Here is a 22,931-nt window from a genome sequence, read left to right as displayed (position 1 = left end):
ATATGCTACAAATGAGGATAATTCTCAGGAAGGTTTTTCTATAATTTTCCTGTGAAATGGTTATTAGTAGGCCTCATCTGTATAAAAAATTCCTATTATGTGTTCTTTGATGTACAATTTAACTGGTAAGCTAATGAGCTGACCCTCTAGTTTCTTTTTCTTAGTAGTTGTTTTTTGTTAGGATCTCAATCATAGAAAACAGTTATCTAAACAGAAACACATGTAGTGAAGGGTTATGATAGCTTTCAGAATCTCCAAGAGGGCCTGAACAATGCAACCAGAAACTCCTACCACCCTGCATACCTGAAGGAACACCACTGCCTTCTTTATCTCTGTTGCCTCCAAGGACTCAGGTGCCTTGACCTTAGGGATTTCCAGAGAGGTAATCTCTCCACATACAGCATTCTCTTTCTTTGTCATTGAAGGCATGGGAGGTGGGATGCCTGGGTGGCTCAGCAGCAGTTGAACATCTGCCTTTGGCTCAGGTCATGATCCCGGCATCCTGGGATCAAGTCCTACATCAGGCTTCCTGCATGGAGCCTGCTTCTCCCTCTCTGCCTGTGTCTCTGCCTCTCTCTCTGTGTCTCTCATGAATAAATAAATAAAATCTTTAAAAAAGAAAAGAAAAGAAAAAGAAGGCATGAGAGGGTAGGTCTATCCTAATGGTAAAATCCTAGGCTATATATCTGTACCTTAACTCAAGGGAATCTGAGAAATCTAGATTTTTGGCTTTCTAGCCATGGTAGTATAGGAACACAAATTGGAAGAGGCTGAGTAAACCAGCTTATAGTGTCTGCTTCACTTTGCTCTTGAACTTAATAGTTTCATTCTTTCTACTCTGTTAATGAATGAATGACACCATCACTCCCCCTCCCCTGGCCCAAAGAATAACACATCTAATCAGAATGGTATTCAGGAAAAAAAACCAATCAGTGAGTCTTTATGAGCTGTTATGAATATATCAGTGGTGACTTAGTCTATTTAAATTTAAAGTCTTTTCATATTTCTTGTAGATCTTCTCAGTGATGTGAGTGGTGTTAACTAATAAGTGATAATCTTTTATATTCTTAATGTACTTACAGCTGCTCTGGTACTTAGGGATTAATAATTGGTTTCTATTGGTGATTGGAAGTATTTCATAGTTTAAAAGTTGATGTAATTGTTACCAATCTAATTAGCACAAATATAGTTTTGTAGATGATTTTACTTTATAATTCAAGTAACTTTTAAACTATCACAGTACAGATTATTTTTAGCAATTATTTTATAATGATTTATTATTAGGGTAGTGGTAATGTAATGCTGAAATGAATTTCTTTAAGAGTAGCCCTTTTGAGGGGGATCCCTGGGTGGCTCAGCAGTTTGGCGCCTGCCTTTGGCCCAGGGCGCGATCCTGGAGTCCCAAGATCGAGTCCTACGTCGGGCTCCCGGCATGGAGCCTGCTTCTCCCTCTGCCTATGTCTCTATGTCTGTCTCTCTCTCTCTATGTCTATCATGAATAAATAAAATCTTAAAAAAAAGAAAAAAAAAGGAGTAGCCCTTTTGAAATCATCCATCCAAAGGTAATAGTAACATATTTCTACTTCTATATTTGCCTTCATTTGTAAATTGCAGATACAGAATGTTATTTTTTCTAATAAATATTTAATAATATTTTTCTATTATAAAATTTTGGCAATTCATATTATTTTTGATGTGTTTAATTATCAGAATGTTCTAATTATAGTCGATTTTTTAAATTAAAATATAGTTGACTAATATTATATTAGTTTCAGGTATATAACATAGCGGTTTGACAAGTCTACATTATACTGTGCTCATCACAACTGTAGCTACCACCTGTCACCATAATTTTTACTGTAGTACCGTTTATTGTGTTCCCTATGCATAATAGGAGTAAGTTTAGTTTTCAGAGCAATGTAAGTGGATAGTCAACAGCTTCTGGGTGAAAACTTTCAATGAGGATAAACTTTCGACTTTGTAGCATAGCCTATTCCTTTGTTGAATAGTTTTAACTATCAGTATTCTAATTTACATGGATGGAAATCTCCTCTGTTGCTCCCATCCGTTAGTCCTAGTACTGCCTGTTAAGCTGTGTGACATAAATGAACCTCCTCTTTCCCATGGCAGTCCTTTATGTCCTGGAAAGCTACTATCAGATTGGCTTTTCTTTAGCTTACAGAACTTCATTTAAGACCTGTCCAATATCAAGATGGCACTACATCTGTGTTTTTCCCTCATGTTCTGTATCAAAATGGACATGAGGTTATTTTGAAATTACTTTTCCTTTTGATCCCTTACTGTCTCTTAATGTTTCTCCCTTTGTAAAGATTTTATAGAAACTGTCTCATATCCATATTTTGCCACTGTCTAGTCCTATAGCCCTCCTAGTTTTCTGTATGGTTTTGCAAAGACTGCTATTAGTATTTTTATGTTCCTATTCTCATGTTCTTTTAGAATATTCCTATTCTCATGGTCTTTTAGAACTCATATGTCAATTGTGTGGGCCTGGATTTTGAGTATATGTTTTTTTATAACTTATCTTCATAAGTCATAACTTACAACTTCAGTAATTCTTAACAATATTTATTCTACCCTTTCTGGTTTAGATATATTTTCCTTGATGGGGAAGATTAAAGGAAATTGAGGGTTGAGTAATTAATTGTTCTATGGGTGGAGGTAGGATGTTGTTAAACATGGCAAACTTTGGAGTCAGTTATACTTGAATTCAAGCCCTGACTCTGCCACCTATTAGCTGTATGACTTGGTCAAGTCACTTATTTACTCTTAGTAAGTTTGCTTATCTGTATTATTACTATTTTTTTAAATTCTGCCTCACAGGGTATTGTATGGGTTGAATAATATGTATGTCAAGAACATATAGTTTAGCTAATAGCAGCTGATTCATAAGTGGAACAGAATCATTTCTTTTGTTCTCTTTCTCATGCACTGGATCTGGCCTTTCCTTGTCCATCTTTTTATTCTAACAATATCCAAACAATCCTTTATGCTGTTTTAGCAACATAGCTCTTCTTAGCTTGGGCTCTGTTCTTCCTTGACAATATAATTAGAGGGTTTTCCACTCTTCATCTTTGATTATGTCCTTGTCTCTTTGTATGTTTCTTTTTTGGACACAAATCTGTCTTTATCAGAAAATTTCTGGTATGTCCATATTTATTTATTTATATTTTTCCATGCATTTGTGATTGTATAAATTACTTATTAATTTTTAATCTGTACCCTTAAACTATATTTCCTCTTAGAACGAAATTACCAATCATTGGCTCATAGCTTCTTTTCTCTGCATTTTTTTTTAAAGAAATCTGTTGCCTAAAATATGAAGTGAAAATTTGACTTTATCCAGCATTCCTGTTAGAGTGGTGGCCCACAGGAGGGTCACACCAGGGATGCCTAAGATCTGGGGTGGAGGAAGCAATTCAGTAAGATGCAGTCTGGTAGCAATCACTAAGTGAAGACCTATCAGACCCTAAATACTAGGGTGATCAGCAATAAATAATTGTGTGTCACAGGAAGGGGATGGAGCCTGTTAATCCAAGGGAAGGGAATCTAGGAGCAGATGACAGGCAGAGTTCTAGGAGGGCAGGTGGCCAACATCAGGAAAGATGTTTAACAAGGACAGCACACTGTAAGGTAATGTTTTCGACAGATTTTTATGGAATAGAGGTATAGATGTATCTATAAAATGGCAGAATTAACACTCAGAACTCTAGGCCCTAAAGAACTGATAGTGCCATACTGGTCAAGAGCCAGGTTCTCTTGGACAAAGAGTCAGGTAAAATTCCATGCTCATTCATTTGTAAATTGTATACCTGAATAGATGAACACTTTTTGAACTTTTATTTCCTCATATGTACAGTAATTATAATAATGCCGTAGGGCTGAGAAGAATACAGAAATGTTTGTAGTTTCTCTGTGTGCCTAGCCCTTACTGTTATAAGATGTCAGTATGCATTGACAGTTACTTTTTATTTATTTTGAAAGATTTTATTTTTTTATTTAGCACAGTATGGGGAGGGGCAGAAGAAGAGGGGGAGGGAGAGAGAGAGAGAATCCCAAGCAGAGTCCCCACTCAGTGTGGAGCCTAAGGTGGGGCCTCATCCCAGGACCCTGAGATCATGACCTGAGCTGAAATCAAGAGTTGGATATGTGACTGACTGAACCACCAAGGCACCCCAATTACTTACTTTTTAAATATCATTATCCTTACCACCATTGAGCTCTGTAACATTCAGTATCATATTCTGCATATAATCCTCAATATTTAAAAAAGCCTCAAAGAAAATACATGTTTACTTATCATAAAATTACATGGGCTAGCTTACTTTGCTTTGGATGAAATGATAGCACGTTATTGTGATCAGTTCGTATTTATTTGAAACTTCAGTTAATGGTTATTGTCTCTTTGTTTAATAAATAAAATTTTTGATACATAAAATCTTTCAAAATGTTAAGTCTGTATAAATGGAGAAAATAATAAAAGGAATCCTAATAGGGTGGAAAGGTTGGCAATCACTTGGTTTAATAATCTCTGGTATCCTTTTTAGCTGGTATGTGGTGGTTCTAAAAGTTGTGTATCACTTTCATTTTTTTTTTTAAATTTTATTTTTAAGTAATCTCTATACTCTACACCCAACGTGGGGCTCAAACTCACAACCCTGAGATCAAGAGTTGCACACTCTAGCTGAGCCAGCCAGGTGTCCCAGATATCACTTTTAAATGTGGCAAATACCATAGACGTTACAGGAAAAAAAAATTATTGTCCATACCTTCTGTTATCTTCCCCAGAAAACTCACCACAGTTTTATTTATTTATTTTTTTTAAAATTTTTTTATTTATTTATGATAGTCACAGAGAGAGAGAGAGAGGCAGAGACATAGGCAGAGGGAGAAGCAGGCTCCATGCACCGGGAGCCCGATGTGGGATTCGATCCCGGGTCTCCAGGATCGCACCCTGGGCCAAAGGCAGGCGCCAAACCGCTGCGCCACCCAGGGATCCCTCACCACAGTTTTATGCCACAGTTCCTAGAAAGTCTTAAGTTTATGCTTAATTGACCCTTTCTTCTTACTTGCTTATCTGCCTACCTGCTGTGGAATGTAAGCAGTTCAAAAACTGTCAAATGCTGAATGTAAATACTGAATAGTATTGGTCATCAGTCATACTTCTCAGTCACAAAGCACTGTAAAAGGCAAAAGGTAAATATCCATGCTCTTAGTGACTCAATGCTCTTAGTGACTCTCCAAACAGGAAGTAAATTATAGTATGGGATAATAGAAGGCTCAGCCCAGAATATATGTTGCCATTATAATAACAGAACTTATAATACTCAACCATGTTTTTTTCTCATTATAGAAAATTATGTGCCCAAATTGATGGATTTAGCCCACAAAAGCAATAAACATATGGCTTGACAAAGTACTCCCTCTCTGATGAACATTTTAAACAGCAGAGGGCAGAATGTTCCAAAGGACATTTTTTTTTATTATAAATATATCATCTTATTGTCATTTTTTCTTTCATGTCACTGGCTACATTAAAAATAAGAAATATGACCATTTTGGAATTGTCTATGTGTATGAATGGTTTTGTTTTGTTTAGATGACATAATGAACAGTGTTCTGATATATATCAGAGTTGATTCAACATCTGTGTTTTCCTTCCTTTCTGCTTAATGTCAATATTTCTGGCTTCTAAAATGATTAAATTTAAAAATTACATATAAATATATCTATATCATTTAGTGAATTTCACAAGTTCACTCACTGAATTAAGTAAAGTGAGAGGACAGAGGTTTGATATGTATGTCTATAGCTCAGTATGCTCTTTTATGTTCTATTAATCAATAAAAAAATTCTGAAAGAGCTACCTGCCATGAAATGATATTTTTCAAATGTTGAGATTATAATTTAGAAGTAGCATCACACATTTGGGAAATTTTACTCAGGGGTTAGGTAATAGAGTCAACATATCAAGTAAAAGCTGTATATAATGAAAGTAATTCTCAGATATCTTTTAAATACCATTCATGGCATCCATTAAACAAATGCTGCTTCTTGATATGTCCAACCTGCCAGTTTATCTTACTCTTTTATTACCCACCAGATGAATAGTTATCTTATGTGTAGAGACCACATTATATGGTGTTTAGGAATATATTTCTTACTCTTTGCTTAGTCACCACTCTGCTGTTGCAAATTGTAGTTCTAATCTGAAGCAGTAGTCGTTCCTAGGAAAGGAAATTAGAAATCTGGCCAGTGATTGGAAAGGGTGCCTAAGTGACGCAGTTGGTTAAGCAATCCAACTCTTGATCTCAACTCAGGTCTTGACTTCAGGGTCATGAGTTCAAGCCCTGTGTTAAGCTCCATGCAGGGCGTGGAACCTACCTGAAAAAAAAGAAAGAAATCTGACCAAAACCTGAATTGCTATAACAAGTAGGATGGCTATTTCTTACTTCTGTGAGAAAGAGGATTTCATATACTCACCTCTTCATAAGTATTACCCTGCCTTTAAATGCTGCAGAATTTAGCGCTGATATTTACTCCTTAGAGGAAGCTTATAAAGAGGGAAGATTTAAAAAAGAATACAAATAATATAAAACTCTTTATAAGTTTTAGAATGGTTTACCTAAATTAAGTAAAAGGGAAATTAAAGATTAATAGCCAAGTAGCACCTTAAATCTCTCTCTCCCTTTAAATGAAACCCACTTTTATAAAAGCAAAATGAAACCTACGTATTTTGTTTCTTAAAGTATCTCAACCATGTCCACTTCCCAATCAGCTCCTTTAGAGGCATAAACAATGATAAAATGAATGTCGGTGGAAAAATGATTATTTCTCAAATTTCACTTTTTTTTTTTACAAAATTATTTTGGAATCCTTTTAATGTGTATCAGCTCAGCTTGATTTGGGACAGACATGGACTTGCCCTCTTTTTTCTAAAGGTATTGAGTTCTTGGTAGTCTAAAAGTAACAACTAAAGAGAATTTGCCTCAAAAATAACCATTGGGCAAGACAATATTTGATTTTAAAACTACTAGAGAGGTTATCAAGGAAACAGAATTTGAGATATACTGTCTGTGGAATTTTAAAATCTAAGATAAATGCTTATTTTTAAGTTTGTCCTACAGTTTTCTGTTATGTGAGATAAAAACTAGTTGAAAGTAATTTGAAAGAATTTCTTACTTTGCACGTTGTTTAGTGTTACCATTCTATCAAAATTGCTTATTCTTCTTTATTTCCAAGTTATAATTTTCTAAAGACATGAATAAATCGTATTGGGGTAGTGGAATATTAATTACTTTAACATAATTATCTTAAGTAATCTGTTAACATTAGTCCATAGCATCTCTGTTTACAGTAATCTTAAAATGAAATGGCTCCTTGCAACAAATACGTGCATTGCAATGAGACCATACATTCAATCAAACATAAAAAACTAGCCTGAAATATATTTTTTCTTAGGGGCCATTTTCTGTCTGTTGACTTCTGTGGAAATCTATTTTCCCTTTTTGTCTTCACTGTTTTGCTTAATTAGATATTTTTAAATAAGATAACAGATTTTTAGAATTTCAAGACTTTACATTATTTTATTTCTACAGTTGCTTTAGGAAGAAGTAGAAGATATGTTATTACTCAGACTTTACTGCTGATGAGTTTGAGGATTGGAATTATTTTTTTTTAAATTTATTTATTTATGATAGACAGAGAGACAGGCAGAGACACAGGAGGAGGGAGAAGCAGGCTCCAGGCACCAAACTGCTGAGCCACCCAGGGATCCCCGAGGATTGGAATTAAGTGACTTACTAGGGTTATGTCTCATAATCAACTAAGCCATTATTACAACTACAATCCGAAGACAAGTCAAGGGTGTGTCCTTTCTATTAAATTGCAGTCCTTTTCATTCACATTGTACTGAGGTTGTCATTTATGAAGATTAAAGTATCATAAATCCATACCTAACAAATATATAATTATACCAGAATTTTTTTTTTAAGATTTTATTTATTTATTCATGAGAGACACACACAGAGAGAGAGGCAGAGACACAGGCAGAGGGAGAAGCAGGCTCCATGCAAGGAGCCCGATGCGGGACTCGATCCTGGGTCTCCAGGATCACACCCTGGGCTGCAGGCGGCGCTAAACCGCTGCACCACCGGGGCTGCCCTATACCAGAATTATTATAATAGTCCCAGTGCTACCCACATAAGAGAATATTGCAATAAATGATTTACCTAATTGTTTTTGCTTTATTTGTATCTTAACATTTCATTAAATACGCTGTGCTAGGAAGGAAGCATACATCGATATGACACAGATGATTTCATGTAGAATTGCCTTATCTAAATAGATAGCACCAGTGGATCATGCTTCCAGCAAGCCTAATGAAACTTGGCTCAGAGCTACATCTAGAGTACCGCAAGGAGAGTACCATAACCACTGCTCAATTCATGCATTGACACTTTTCCTAGTTTTCTCTTCTCCCATGATTCTTTTTTGACACTGTCTTGCTGTCTACAAGAAGGGTAGGGCTTCTTCTGGATTCCTGGATTCTCACAGGACAAACTGACATGAGAAAGGTTCTCTACGGCCAGTAGGGAAAGAAAGGCCTTCAGAAGCATGAGGTGGGAGAGTAACCCTGTCTCACCAGTGATTGACACAAGGAATTTCCTTGATCCTAAGTAAAGGCTATGGGCATTTTCAGGGAAGTTAATGTATTTTGAATCTTTCTGCTTCTAGAAGGAATACAGCAGGTAGTTTGCCTATCTTTGAAATTAATATCATTTTTACTATATTAGTCAATTGATGGTTTTCTAGGTTTGGTGTATCTGAAGCTACCATCTGAATAAAAGGCATTTAGTCTGGTTTTTAATATCTCTAAGCGTTTAAAAATAAATTTTCTGCTATCACATTCTAGACAGTTCTTTACTTGTCACTGTCTAATTTTACCATTTAACCCAATAAATTATGAAGCTACCACAAGTATGTCTTAGCTTGCTAAAGTGTTATTAATCTTTTTAGTTACCTCAGTATTTGTGTGTGTGGTTTTTTTTTGTTGTTGTTAATTTACTTAGTTACTGTATTTTGCAATATTTATTTACACACGTCTGGTTTAGGAATTCAGAACAGAAAAATCTGAGGAGGAATTAGTAAGAGAGGAATTTATAGCTTTAAGGCATGAAGAGCTTACAGCTTTTTAATATAAATTGTTCCCAGAATCCATGTCACTGTTCCTTATATGGCGCTGCTTTTTTTCCTCTCGGTTGCTATGACAACAGCAGCACTGCACCATTCATCAGCTCTGGACCTGGGCTGCATTGCTAGCCTTCCGTGATACTCCTGAATGTTAAGAACATCCGTGAATCATTCACTATGTTAATGCTGCGCCATTAGAAACCTAAGAACCAGTTTTTCCAGCAGTTTGCTCTAACAGAAGGGTAAACTAAACTGCGCCATAGAGAAAAATTATATAAAAATATTTCTTTTTTTTTTCCTAAGGGAATCATAAAATTTATATTTGCTGCAGTATTCTGAAAGGATAAGCTTCTGTCAGGCAATCTCATGAAAAGAGCTTGTCTGTGTAATCTTTCTTGAAATCATTAGCTGTTCAAAACAAATATCATGTTGCATCTCTGGATATAAAAAGAAGCAGGTGATGTTGTTAGGGGTTCTAAGCTCCTTTGGGAGCATCACTTGTGCTTTGGGACTTTAATCAACATCTGCTGTAAGAAGTATCACCTGTAACGCACAGTAAGTTCTGGGCAGTGTGAAGAGCTGGCTGGAGAAGATTAAAGTGTGGATCATTACTGACGTCAGATCTGATAACATCATGACCATTGAGTAAGAAGAAGCCTTTCAGGTTTCCAGAAGAAAAGCCTATATAGTATTGACTAATGAGGAAGAAAAACTAAAGCCTGTGAGTATGATGAGTAGAGTATTTGTGTGTTACATGGATTTCTGAACTCTAAGGCCTACTTTGAGATTTGTAAAAAAAAGAAATGCAACCTAAGAGAATTTGACACTTAGTTTTTAGGGAAGCCATTAAGAAATATCATTAGGCACATTTATTTAATTTTTAATTGTGTGTTCTTTTACTCTGTGTATATATGAATCTTTTATCTTCATATTTTAAAAAATATTTCGTTGTGAAGAAAGATACTAATTTTTTAGTGTAAATGTGACAGGTTGCTTTTTTTGTTAGATTGTGATTCCAGAATAGATTTCTACTTCTTACTGCAATATCCTTATAAGTGAAATACATTAAAAAAAAAAAAAAAAGTAACAGTATGACAACCTAGAATTGTTTAAGCCTGCTTCCTTAATACATCAAATCTTCCTTATTTCATTAATGGGGTGCTTACAAATGGATGTTCTTGCACAGTTTAAGGAATTTTTTTTTAAACTTGACATAATTTGCTAGTTATGTTGATTTATATTGTCTATTTTCCCAATTGAGAAAAGTAAATTATTTAACATTCCTGTGTTTTTAGACCATTTAGTAATTATCAATTTAAGGTAAATTGGATTTATAGATTGAATCTTCTCATAAGACTCGGATCTCTTTTCTGGCTCTTAATTATTTTCTCTTTTTAGTTCTTCAGCTAACCATGGTAACTTAGAAATGTACTAAAAGTAGGAACTTTGGTTTTTCAAAATTAGAATATTTAAACTAATGTTCAGCTGCCTCACAAAAGAAAAAGGCATTTCATCTGGGCTTATACTTTCAGTTAGTTATCTTCCTGAATTACTCTTCTTAAATGCACGTTGTTCAGACAAGATATACTATAGGGAAATAACTGTGTTCCTTTAATTTGCACAATTAAGGGAGAAAAAAGATTTTTGGTTCTTGTTACTTCATTTTGATTTATATTCCTTCTTCCATTTTTGAAATTTTTGCCTATTGGCCTATACATATGACTTTGCCCAATGTTTAAGAAACCTTTAAATAGGGAGAATTGATATATTAAAGAATAATAAAAGTACTAATCACTTATACTTACTGTTATATCTGTCTTTAATGAAAGGATTTTACATTTATTTGAAAGCCTGTAATTAATAAAGTAAATTGAATATTCACACCTTAACCATTGCCTTGTAAGAAAATAGGAATTTTAAATTGTATGTATATTTAGTAACTTGTACATTGTAAGTTGATACTCTTTTGACTCCTCACAAACGTATAAATACAAAAGATTTTGTATTGTATTATCTCTGAAACCATAATTCCTATTAACAATAACAAAGATTAACTTGAACACTTTTTTTTTAAAACAAAGATAGTATTTTTAATAACATATTTATTTATTTTAAAGTAATCTTTCTTGGCATATCCTGTGCTGTTTTTGTATTTGGGGCCTTGCCCAATGGGTACATTCCAGAGAGGTTGTATATAAGCATATTTGTTCGTTTGTATATTGTCTAAATTAAAATACACCCTTGAAGCTCCCTACTTTGAGGGATTCTGCAATAAGTTAATTTGGTGAATCTATATATCATCTCTAAGAGCCATCTGTTTTTTTCAGTATATAAAGATTAAAATTACAGATTTAACTGGCAGCATGCTATGAAAAAAAATTAAACCTCATGCTTTGGATTTATAGTTTAACCCCTCAGTTTCAAAATCTTCAGGTTTAGTTTCTGAAATCCTTTGATATCTTTTCAGTATTTTTTAAAAAGATTTTATGTATTTATTCATGAGAGACACAGAGAGAGGTAGAGACATAGGCAGAAGGAGAAGCAGGCTCCTCACAGGGAGCCCAATATGGGACTCAATCCCTGGACCCAGGATCATGCCCTGAGCCAAAGGACTCAACTACTGAGCCACCCAGGCTTCCCAACATCTTTTCAGTATTATTCATATAACAGCTGCCTAAAATCCTAATTGATAGTAGGCATTGCTTTTATTTGGGAAGAAATGTGCTAGTAAATAACTAATATATAAAATTTATAAATATAAAAGGCTTAAGTTTCTTCCCTAATTTCTACTGACTGAAACTTAAACATGTCATTCAAAGAACACTTGTGAATATTCGTGAGTACCACTAATAAGGTTTTACAAGGAAATAGGTGCTTCATTTATGTCCAGATCTACATTAAAACTTAAAATCTCACATTGGCAGTTATTTTAAAAGAATGATTCCTAGTTATTTTATTCTTATGGGAATCAACAGTCATAGTATTTCTGTGATAAACATGTCTTCATTATCACTTCACATTATCTAGTAAAACCTTTTAACCACTTGTCAGTGTTGCACCTTAGGACATATTAACGTCTCTGAAGTCTCCCTTCTATACAATGAATGAAATAATGCCTTTTTGCAGTGTCATTGCAGACATTGAGAAAGATAATATATGTAAAGGATTCAGTATAGGACTTAGCACAAAGAAAACATTTTCTAAGTAATTCTCTTCTCTACTTTCCTCTCCATTGACCTACTTCAGTGGTTCTTGGGCTTTTCCTTGGGAGTGGCTTTAAGACAGAGGAATTTGAATGTGTATCAGGGGGGTGCGGGATGTAGCTTGAAGGGCATCCAAAAGCAAATGTGGAGGGGTGCCTGGGTGGCATAGTTGTTTGAGCATCTTGGTTTCAGCTCAGGTTGTAGTCTCAGGGTGCTGAGATTGGATTTGAGATTGGACCATTCGGCCACATGCTCAGGGGATTTTCTCTCCCTCTCCCTCTACCTGTCCTGCTTGTTCTGTATCTCTAAAAATAAATAGATAAATCTTTAAAAACAAGCAAAAGCAAATGTGGAAATTTCCTGAAACTCCTTTTTTTTTTCTTTTAAAATAGTGTACATTCTACATTTTTTATCATAGAAAATATTTTCCAAAAATGTCTTAAACTCACTTTTCAGGAAAACATGCTACATTTCTTCCTATTAATGTGCATGTCCCAACATACTACTTCCTATCTCTATGGATTTCTAAATGTAAAACATACTACTTAGATCTCTTGGTCTGGGTATCATTTTTAGGAAATAAAGATCGTGAAATAAAATAAGCATGTATTTCTGAAGAAATAGATTGAGAATCAACAGACAGGGATGAAAAATAAATCTGGTTAAAGCTGAAAACTTAGTTCAAAAGAATGAGTGCTGGTATGGAGCTGGGTCAAGCGGTAGTGAGATGAGAAAGGAACCTTCAAGCCAGAAATAAAGAAAAATGATAATGGAGAAACTAATAGTTTAGCATTTTTAAAGCTGTGAGAAGTCCTGCAATAAAGGGACCTATTTACCTGTTTAATCTAGCACCTCTCAAGCTTATTTTGACAACAGATCCTTTTTTTTCTTACACAAGTCCAGCAAAATCATGACAAGTAAGTGTTCCAAGGAGCTTAGTTAGGGAAATAAATGACTGAAGGAAGTTATGTTATTTAGAAGGAAAGAAGAATTGGTAACTGTACAGAACAAAGTTTGGCAGGAATCATTTTGGCACTGCAGAAGATTATGGAAGAGTGACATTTTACTCCTATTCCTCCCCAAAATTGTACTTTAATATGTTAGAGATTAGTTGTTGTTGTTGTTTTTTAACGGGAGGAAAGATGATCATGTGGATTAGCAAATGGAATGAGAAAGTGACTTGAATAAATACTTGAAACAAGAGTGTATAGGACACATTCAGCTGTTAGACAAGTAAGTTTGTCTGGAACGAGGATTTCATGAAGGATGCTATGGAAGAGGATATTAGGACCACATTGAAGAGGCCTTTGGGGTGATGGTAAGCTAAGATGGTAGCAGTGGGAAAGGAACAAGGAGAGAAAGGCTTTAAGAAATAAAGATATTGGTGACTGACCAGTTCTAAGATCCAGGAATGTGGGAGATTTGTTAAAGGTGATGCCAAGTCAAGAATGGGACTTGATGACCTCATCAATAGGAATAGAGAGACTAAGACAACTGATTCTGGAAGAATGAGGCACTTTGAGTGAGTTCAAGGTGACTGCAGGGTATGAGTAGAAATTGTGATTCCAACACTTAAAAAAGGTTTTAAGATATAAATTTGTAAGTTATAGAGAGTAGCTAAAACTGTTAGAGTAGGTAAAAAAAAAAAATCTCTTGAAAATGAAAGTAGAACATATAAACAGAAAACGTGGGAAATTAGTATTTCATGAGCATTTACTAGACATTTCACCTTAATTTATTTGATTTTTTTTCTGTAGCAGTTTAAATTATTATGGCCCTGATTTTATAGATAAAGGGGGGGAAAAAAAACCTAAGCAGGTTAACCATTAAGTAATTTAAGCATAAGAGATCAGGATTCCAACTGAGGTCTTTCTCTAACTTCAGTACCTACTCTCACTTATCCCATAAGTGGATATTGGGAAAATCCATCTTAAAAGACAGATAAGGGGATCCCTGGGTGGCTTAGCGGTTTGGCTCCTGCCTTTGGTCCAGGGCGCAATCCTGGAGTCCCCGGATTGAGTCCCGCGTCAGGCTCCCGGTATGGAGCCTGCTTCTCCCTCTGCCTATGTCTCTGCCTCTCTCTCTCTCTCTCTCACAAACAAACAAACAAACAAATAAATAAATAAATAAATAAATAAATAAAATCTAAAAAAAAAAAAAAAAAAAAAGATGAGATGAGATGAGTAAGGAGCAGTCTGAAAGATCCTGGGAGAACCATGGAGGTATTATGGAAGCTGAAGTTTGAGGGGGTTTCTAGAGAACATTTAATCACCATTTTCAGATTCACTTAGAGGTCAAGAATCCAAATTCATATGGGACCATCAATCTATTGTAGTTAAGTGATTCAGCTTTTTGTTTTCCGAAACTGTGGTCCAGACTCTTACCTGTAGTGATCTGCATTAGACAAATAATTGTATTATCTTTCTTTGAAGAGGAGAAAGGGATAGAAGCTACCCTAAAACAGATGGGAGTGGAGATGGGAAAAGAAAGCATCTAATGAAAAATGCACAGCCAAATATGCTTCTTGGAGTTCTAGTTGTTATTCTGGTGTCTATAATATATAGTCGCAAAAAGGACTCTTCAAGACTCTTGAAGATAAAATAAGTTTCTCTTCATTTAACATCACCCCAGTGAATTTCCCATTTTTATTTTAACATAGTTAAAGCAAGATGACTATTTTACGTTAATTCTGCAGTATGGTGTAGTAGTTCACATTCTGCCACTTACTAGCTTTGTGATACTGGCTATGTTCTATAACCTCTCTGTTTCATTTCCCTCATCTGTGAAGTAAGTACAACAGTCCCCATAGGGTTTGTAAGGATTAGATGTGTTTTTACAGTCAAATGCTTTAAACAGCCTTTAGTACATAGTAAGTTACTCAGTAGAAATAATTGATGATGATATTACTTTATTGGCGATTCCAACACCCCATTTATTTCTCCCTGTACCTTTCTTTACTTTTCCAGTTTTTCCTTTGGTAATAAGGGAAACTTTTTACTCTTTCTAATTAGGTCATTAAAGTGATTGGAGAGTAGTTAAAGCTCTGATCAGAAGGTTTAAAGCATGCTTGGATTTAGAAAACATCTTGCTGTCCGTAGTGGTGGGTACTAGTATGGACTTTTTCCCTGGAACACTGTTAGAGTAATCACTAATGTTCAGAATATTTCAGTGTGAATTTATGTTACTTCCAGTAGAAATTAATTTCATGTTCAAACTAAAACAATTGATAAATGTTTTCCTTCTCTTTGAAAGAACCTCCTATCCCAAAAGTCTGAACAAACAAATATATTGTCATTTTAATATATAATGAGAAGCTTAGAATCATGGTAAAATTGTACATTCAGTACAGAGTTGGCTTTTGATGTTAGCATTTATGAGAGATAGAAGTTTTAATTATTTAGTATAGATTAGAATAAAAGGCTATAAAACATAGTTTGTGGACTCTGTTACCAGACTGCTTGGGTTTGAATCCTGACTGACATTCATTAGTTTTGTGTCCTTGGGCAAGTAATTGAACCTCCCTGTGCCTCAGTTTCCTCATCTATAAAAAAAATAGGTAATAATAATATCTACTTCATACAGTTGTTGTGAGGACTAAATGAGTAAAATACTTTGTACAATTTCAGATCAAAATTGCCCAATCATTGTTAACTTTTATTATGATTTAGTATGTGTGTAATTTAGGGCTTGTTTCCTTACAAGGCAGAAATGGTATCTTCTTTATTATTATATTCCCAGCCTTTAGCACAATGCCTAGAATACAGCAGATATTCATAGTAGATGTTCAATACACATTTGTTGAATAAATCACAAAACATTCTGACCTTACATAGCGCTTCAATAACATTCTTAGCTTGAATACTTTCAGCAAAGCAGACCAAAGCAGATAACCCTTGTATAATGTAATATGCTTTGCTCACTAAGGTTTTAAGTGAAACCTTGAAAGTGCCTGACCTACCATTTTGTTTATTCAGCAGATGGATGATGGTAAACACTTATAAACTGAGGTTAGAATAAGTATGACAACTCAGGTTCTTCCTCCTCACCCTGATTCTCAGGATTCTCTGAAGTTCTTATAGTGCCTAGAAAAGAAGAAATAGCATTCTTTATGCCAATTTTGACCTGGTTTAAGAACTTCCTATTGAAAAGTTGCTCTGATGTATGAGGTCAGCTTACTTAAGTTCAACGCAGGGGGCATACTACAGTTCTAAATCTCTCATTTTTAAGTACCAGAAAAGGTCACGTTTAGTTTGGCAAAGCTGAGGTTAAAAATTACTGTTTTTTTTTTTCCCCCTCACCACTAGGTCTTCTCTTTTGTTGTGTAATTCTCCTTATTATACCAAATGTCTGATATTTTCTGCTCTTCCTCTTTCTGGGGATAAATCCTTGCCTTAATGAACACTCTTTAGAGCTATGTTAGTATCTAATCTGTTTAGCTTAGATTTTAAACTATGAGCTACCTCTTCTAACTTAATTTTATTTTGATTTTAATTATATAATTTTTCCTAAATTATGCCTTGGATTTTAAAAAGACTTTTTTTCTTTTTTGGTTAATGTTAACTATCTGAAGTAGTTTTGTTTTATATTTATATTTCTAGTATTGCTTTTGACACTTTGCTTCTCAAATAGTTTATTGTTATGAATATAGTTAGTAGAGCACTAGGTATTGTTTGGAAGTGTTGAATCACTAAATAGTACATGTGAAACTAATATTGTACTGTATGTTAACTAATTGGAATTTAAGCAAAAATGTAAAAAAAAAAAAAAAGAATATAGTCTGTAGAATGTCAGTAACTCCCTTTTATGGAAATCTTTTCATGTATTCATTTCCTCTTCCATCACTGTTGAGGTCATCTCTGTCCTTTTAAATATGGACACTGGCTCTCATCAGTCACCATAGTAGATTGACAGGATTTTATACTCTGTGTTTTATTTCCAAATCTAAATCTTGATAAATTGTTGCCTTGCAGGCATTTTGATATCTGAGGATGTTCAGTTAGGATTCTGAGTCCAGTCTTACATTCTCATCTGCATTCTACATTTAACTGTGCTCCAAGCAAGATGTGTTAGCTCTGCTAGTAACAGGAGAAGCTTTCTTAATAACCTTCACTTAACCACTTGCATGATTAATTAATATTCTCCATTCCTTTTTCGACACCCCTTGACTGTTGGGATAAGGTGGATATTACAGGCCAGTTGGCTACCTTCTGATTTACCCACATACTTCTGTTATCCTGTGGTGACATGTACTTACTGAGAGGCAGTTAAATTAATGCCATTGTATTTCTTATTATGATCATATAACTAAATCATATATATATTAACTAATGAGATATAAATGCAACAAAGAGGGGCAGCCCGGGTAGCTCAGCGGTTTAGCGCCACCTTCAGTCCAGGGCGTGATCCTGGAGACCTGGGATCGAGTTCCATGTCCGGCTGCCTGCATGGAGCTTGCTTCTCCCTCTGCCTGTGTCCTTGCCTCTCTCTCTCTCTCTCTCTCTGTGTGTGTGTGTCTCTCATGAATAAATAAAATTAAAAACAATAAATGCAACAAAGAGGACATTTATAAGGGTACTATTTCTGGAAAACTATATTAAAAGACTTGGAAAAAATCAATTAAAATGTCAGCAAAGGTAATTTGCTTAAAAAAGTGCCTTAATGAATTTGGGTAAAAGTGCTGAGTGGGATAAGATTGATGGTGTTTAAGGGTACAAACGTGTAAAGAGTGGTAAATACGCCATAGATATCTAATGCATAGTATAACGAATATCAACAATAATAGATAATTATGTGACAAATATTGCTACATCAACATTCAGAATATATAAATATATCAGTAACACACTACAAACTTTAAATTTATACAGTGTTACATGTCAAATTAAAGATTTTATTTAATTGCTCATGAGAGACACAGAGTGATGGAGACATAGACACAGGGAGAGAAGTAGGCTCCCTGCAGGGAGCCTGATGTGGGACTCAGTCCCAGGACTCTGGGATCACAACCTGAGCCAAAGGCACACGCTCAACCACTAAACCACCCAGGTGCCCCTAAATTTGTTTTATTTTAAAGAAAATGAATACATTAAACATTTTATCATAGTTTATGCCAGAAAGAAAAACTATAATTCATGTTCAAACAGAAAGGCCTTGGCTTTACATCAGAAGTTTGGTGAATAAATGTACATTTATATTTTAAGTTAAAGTTTCATATATATATATTGTTTACAAATATTTTGTTCAAAAAAAATTTTTAAACTGATCAGCTACTAGTTCCTATCACTGTAGGATCAGAGGACTTCTAGTATATATTACCATTATATATTTCAATAGCTCTGACCACATTTGGGAGAATCATGAGAAGAGCCAAAAATTAGTGTGGAACAGACCTGTGAATTCTGGTCTTATCTGTATAGGACTTAGGCCCACATTTAACTGTGAGTGGGGATTTGTGCTTAGTAAAACGTCACCCCTATCCTTGAAGCCTAAATGCCATAAGTCAAAATAGAGAGCTATGTAAAAAGAATATTCTGTTCCTTTCGGTAGAAGTGCATACTTTAAGGTAGTTTACAGAAGTAGTTAAGTTCCTGGACTTTGTAGTCAAACATACAAAATTCCGTTTCCAGCATTACCACTCATCAGCTGTGGACTTTTTACAAGTTATTCATACTCTTCTAGTTTCAATTTCATTGTTTATGAAATGTACGTAATAAGAGTAACTGCCTCATAAGAATGTTATGAAGATAAGCAAACAATGTATGTCAAATGCCTGACATCGTATATAGTGAGCACCATGTAATACCTATGCTTAGACCATTAGTATATGCTCACATACACACTTTTCAATGATCTTTATTATTAATAGTGCAATTTATTTTGAAAGCTCATAGGAAAATAAGTGATAAAACTACTAAATCTGAAGTAGACCTATGTACAGAAACACATAGCAGCAGCTAGCAACAAGAGAGTTAGTGTTGTATCTACTTGTTTTAAGTCTAATTAAATTGAAAAAATAAATTATAGTTACCATCTTCTATTTCCCTTATAGTAATTGATGTCTACACAATTACAAAATAGGAAATAAAATCTAGAAAGCTATTTATATTTCTCCTTCAGTATTAAAGAGAATTATTTTTTCATCTTAGCCAAATATTTTTCTCATTAATTAGTGCTGTAAAAGATTTATTATCTTTTGTTAGCTGTTTTGTTAATTCTTTTTTTTTTTTTTAAGGTTTTATTTATTCATGAGAGACACAGAGAGAAAGAGAGGCAGAGACACAGGCAGAGGGAGAAGCAGGCTCCTCACGGGGAGCCCAACGTGGGACTCGATCCCAGGTCCCCAGGGTCACACCCTGGGCCAAAGGCGGCACTAAACTGCTGAGCCACTCAGGCTGCCCTGTTAATTCTTTTCTTAAAAGAAGTCCATACTTGACAAGTACTTTATAAATCTGTTAATTTACTGCTTATAATTCAGGGGGCATGGCCTAATCTAACTTATAATTGAATCTATATAATAATAAAATGTTTTCTTATGGGTATTATTACCAAGCAATTCTACATATCTTTATTAAGAGCAAAATTCGTTTTTCTGCCATGAGGCTTCCTTGAGAATTTAAAGTGCTGATGTAGTACACTTGAAATTATATTAAAACACTAAATTTAGAACCACTTGTTATATATATATATATATATATACACACACACACACACACACACACACATACACACCTCAGTGCAGCTTACATTGATATGCACAAACACCACTAAAATCTATAAATAATTAATAATCAGTTTATTTTTCAGAAATCTGAAAACTAAACATTAACTTTATTCCTTCACATTAGTGGGAAAATGAATATAGCAAAGTTTATAAGATTCAGACAACATCAATGAAGAATAAGCTTTAGGTGATTAAAACTGAGAAACATAGAGCAGATCAGAAGACACAAAAAACTGACTAGAAATTAAAAATCCAGGAAAGGTTTTTCAAGAATTGTGATGAAAAAGAATTTACTTAAAAGAAAATAGCTCTAACCAAAATGCTTTGGAATATGTTGTGTTATAGCAGTAGGACTAGAAGACTGATTCTCCACAGTGCTTTTTTTTTTAGCTCACAGCATGGTTTGATAAAGTAAAATGTTTAAAAACAAGAAGAATGTAATTAGTGCTATATAATATGCAGATTAAAAATTGTTCATAATAGAGATCTAGATTAAGAAGAAAGTCTGTGGCTATAATGGTCGAGGGTACATAAAATAAAAGCTGAGGGTATGAGGTAACTGGGTGATAGACATTAAGGAGGGCACATGATGTAATGAGCAATAGATATTATATAAGACTGATGAATCATTGAACTCTACCTCTGAAACTAATAATACACTATATGTTAATTAATTGAATTTAAATAAAACATATATTTAGGAAAAGCTGTCAGGGAAAAAGAAAGGGGAAAAGGAAAATTTCAGGTTCCATTGTAGACTGGTTGTATGTTTTTGTTGTTGTTGTTTTTTTTAAGATTTTATTTATTTATTCATGAGAGACACAGAGAGAGAGGCAGAGAGAGACACAGGCAGAGGAAGAAGCAGGCTCCATGCAGGGAGCCTGATGTGGGACTTGATCCCAGGTCTCCAGGACCATGCCCTGGGCTGAAGGCGCCGCTAAACCGCTGAGCCACCAGAGCTGCCCTGGTTTTTCTTTTTGAACAGTTGCTTCACCTCATGATAAAAAGGAAGGGGGGATAAAACTTATATCTCTTACTAAATATCACATCATCATTACTTTTTCAAAACAAATTTCTTTGTTTTTTCTCTTTGCATCAGTTGTGTGGATTTGTGTGTGGATTTGTGTGTGAATTGGCTTTGTCACAGGACTGATAAAATATCCAGGATTAATGGATGTTCAAATCAAGTGTAAACAACTTACCTTTAAGACTTTTTATATGATGTTATTTCATAACTCTTACATTCTGAAGGAATTGGAGATCATCTGGATTAGTGAGCTTAGAGTATGGTCTATAGACTGGCACCACGAGCATTACCTGGAAACTTTTTAGAAGTGCAGATTCTAAGGCCCCACACCAAACTACTATATCACAAACTCTGAGGTTGGAGTCCACCAATCCGTGTTTTAACAAGCCCTCTAAGTGATTCTGATGCATGCTGAAGTTGACATTTACTTAGCTAGACACCCTAGCTTCTTTCACCAGACTGTTTCAAATAGAATTACACACCACTTGCTTTTGAGATCAATTGGAAGAGGAACTCTTTTTTGCAGGAAGTAGGTACCTTTGTATTATATCTAGAACAAAATGCTATCCTATGTGTGTTAGGCTGCTTGGCTATTCTCTCTGTAGTTGAACAGCCTGGATATATTTTTGGGGACAACAAAACTACTCTTTGCCAGGGTTACACATCAAGTTGGCGGTACGATTGACTTTCCTTGTAGGGAAGAACTTCAAAGCTCTTAATTACTTGAGCCTGCTTTACATTAGGATTGGTAAGGAGTAAGTGGATTGGCCAGATTTTCCATAAAAAAGAAACATATATCAGTATTTCCATAGGAGTAATAGAGACTGAGGTGACATTACCATTGCCATTTGTTAGACTCCAGTAAGCCTCTTAAAGCTTAAGTTTTGGCAGTTCTTTCTTAATGAGTTCCTCAGGATGGCCTATTTTCACGTAGCTGATTTTATTCTTTCTTGTGTCAAAGAAAGGAAAAGAACCAAACATTAGAAGCTTAAAAAAGACAGGACTGTTGGGAAAAGTGATACATTTATTTTTCTGTCTTTTTCATTCTCTCTACCCTGTGTTTTTTTTTTTTCAATTATCTAGAGATTAATATAATTTTTAAGTGGATACTTATTCCACTTTAGTACATCTCGTAATACAGATTGTGCTATGAAAATGTTACTATAACTTGGTCTTTGAAAGTTCTGTTATGGGGTGCCTGGGTTTGCTCGATGGGTAAGTGTCTGCCTTGGGCTCAGGTTGTGATCTTGGGGTTCTGGGTTCAAGTCCCACATGAGGCTTCCCATGGGGAGCCTGCTTCTCCCTCTGCCTGTGTCTCGAGAGCCTCTCTGTGTCTCTCATGAATAAATAAATAAAATCTTAAAAAATATATATGTGTATATATATACATATATATAAGTTCTGTTATTTATTTGAGAATAAGATAAAAGTGACTTACTGGTAATGTTTACTATTCACAGTTACATTGCACTGACCATTTATGACAGAGATCAGCAAACTTTTTCTTAAAGAAACATAATTTAGGCTTTGTCGGATAAAAGATTAAGTCAAGAATATTATGTAGCTGTTTATATAACCATTAACATGTAACTGCTTAAAAATTTAAGATCATGGGTCATTAAAAGGTAGATGGCCACATTTGGCCCACAAGCCATATAACTTATGATATAGAGAGGGTCCTTAGCTATTTACCCTTCAAACTTTGAAGTGGCAGACTTCGGTGATTATGTCATATATTAATTATGTAATTTCACAGTATGGTTACACAATA

The 22,931-nt window shown here is 34.7% G+C and overlaps 1 protein-coding gene across 14 annotated transcripts in view; it reads left to right on the top strand.

The window, feature by feature from the left end:
- TANC2 (tetratricopeptide repeat, ankyrin repeat and coiled-coil containing 2) overlaps nucleotides 1-22,931 on the top strand; it is a 369,328-nt gene that overhangs the window by 148,150 nt on the left and 198,247 nt on the right. For 2 of the 14 annotated variants that reach the window (XM_072781231.1, XM_072781230.1), the window contains exon 1: nucleotides 9,372-9,931. The exons of the other annotated variants lie outside the window; for them this stretch is intronic. The gene's annotated coding sequence lies outside the window, so the exon portion shown is untranslated. Of the gene's footprint in view, nucleotides 1-9,371; nucleotides 9,932-22,931 lie in introns of those variants that run through there. 14 annotated transcript variants of the gene reach the window in all.

The sequence above is a fragment of the Canis lupus genome, chromosome 16 (assembly GCF_048164855.1).
Source record: "Canis lupus baileyi chromosome 16, mCanLup2.hap1, whole genome shotgun sequence".
NCBI classification, from domain to species: domain Eukaryota; kingdom Metazoa; phylum Chordata; class Mammalia; order Carnivora; family Canidae; genus Canis; species Canis lupus.
Note: the sequence above shows the minus strand (reverse complement) of the source record. Positions and strands in the feature narration are given on the sequence as shown.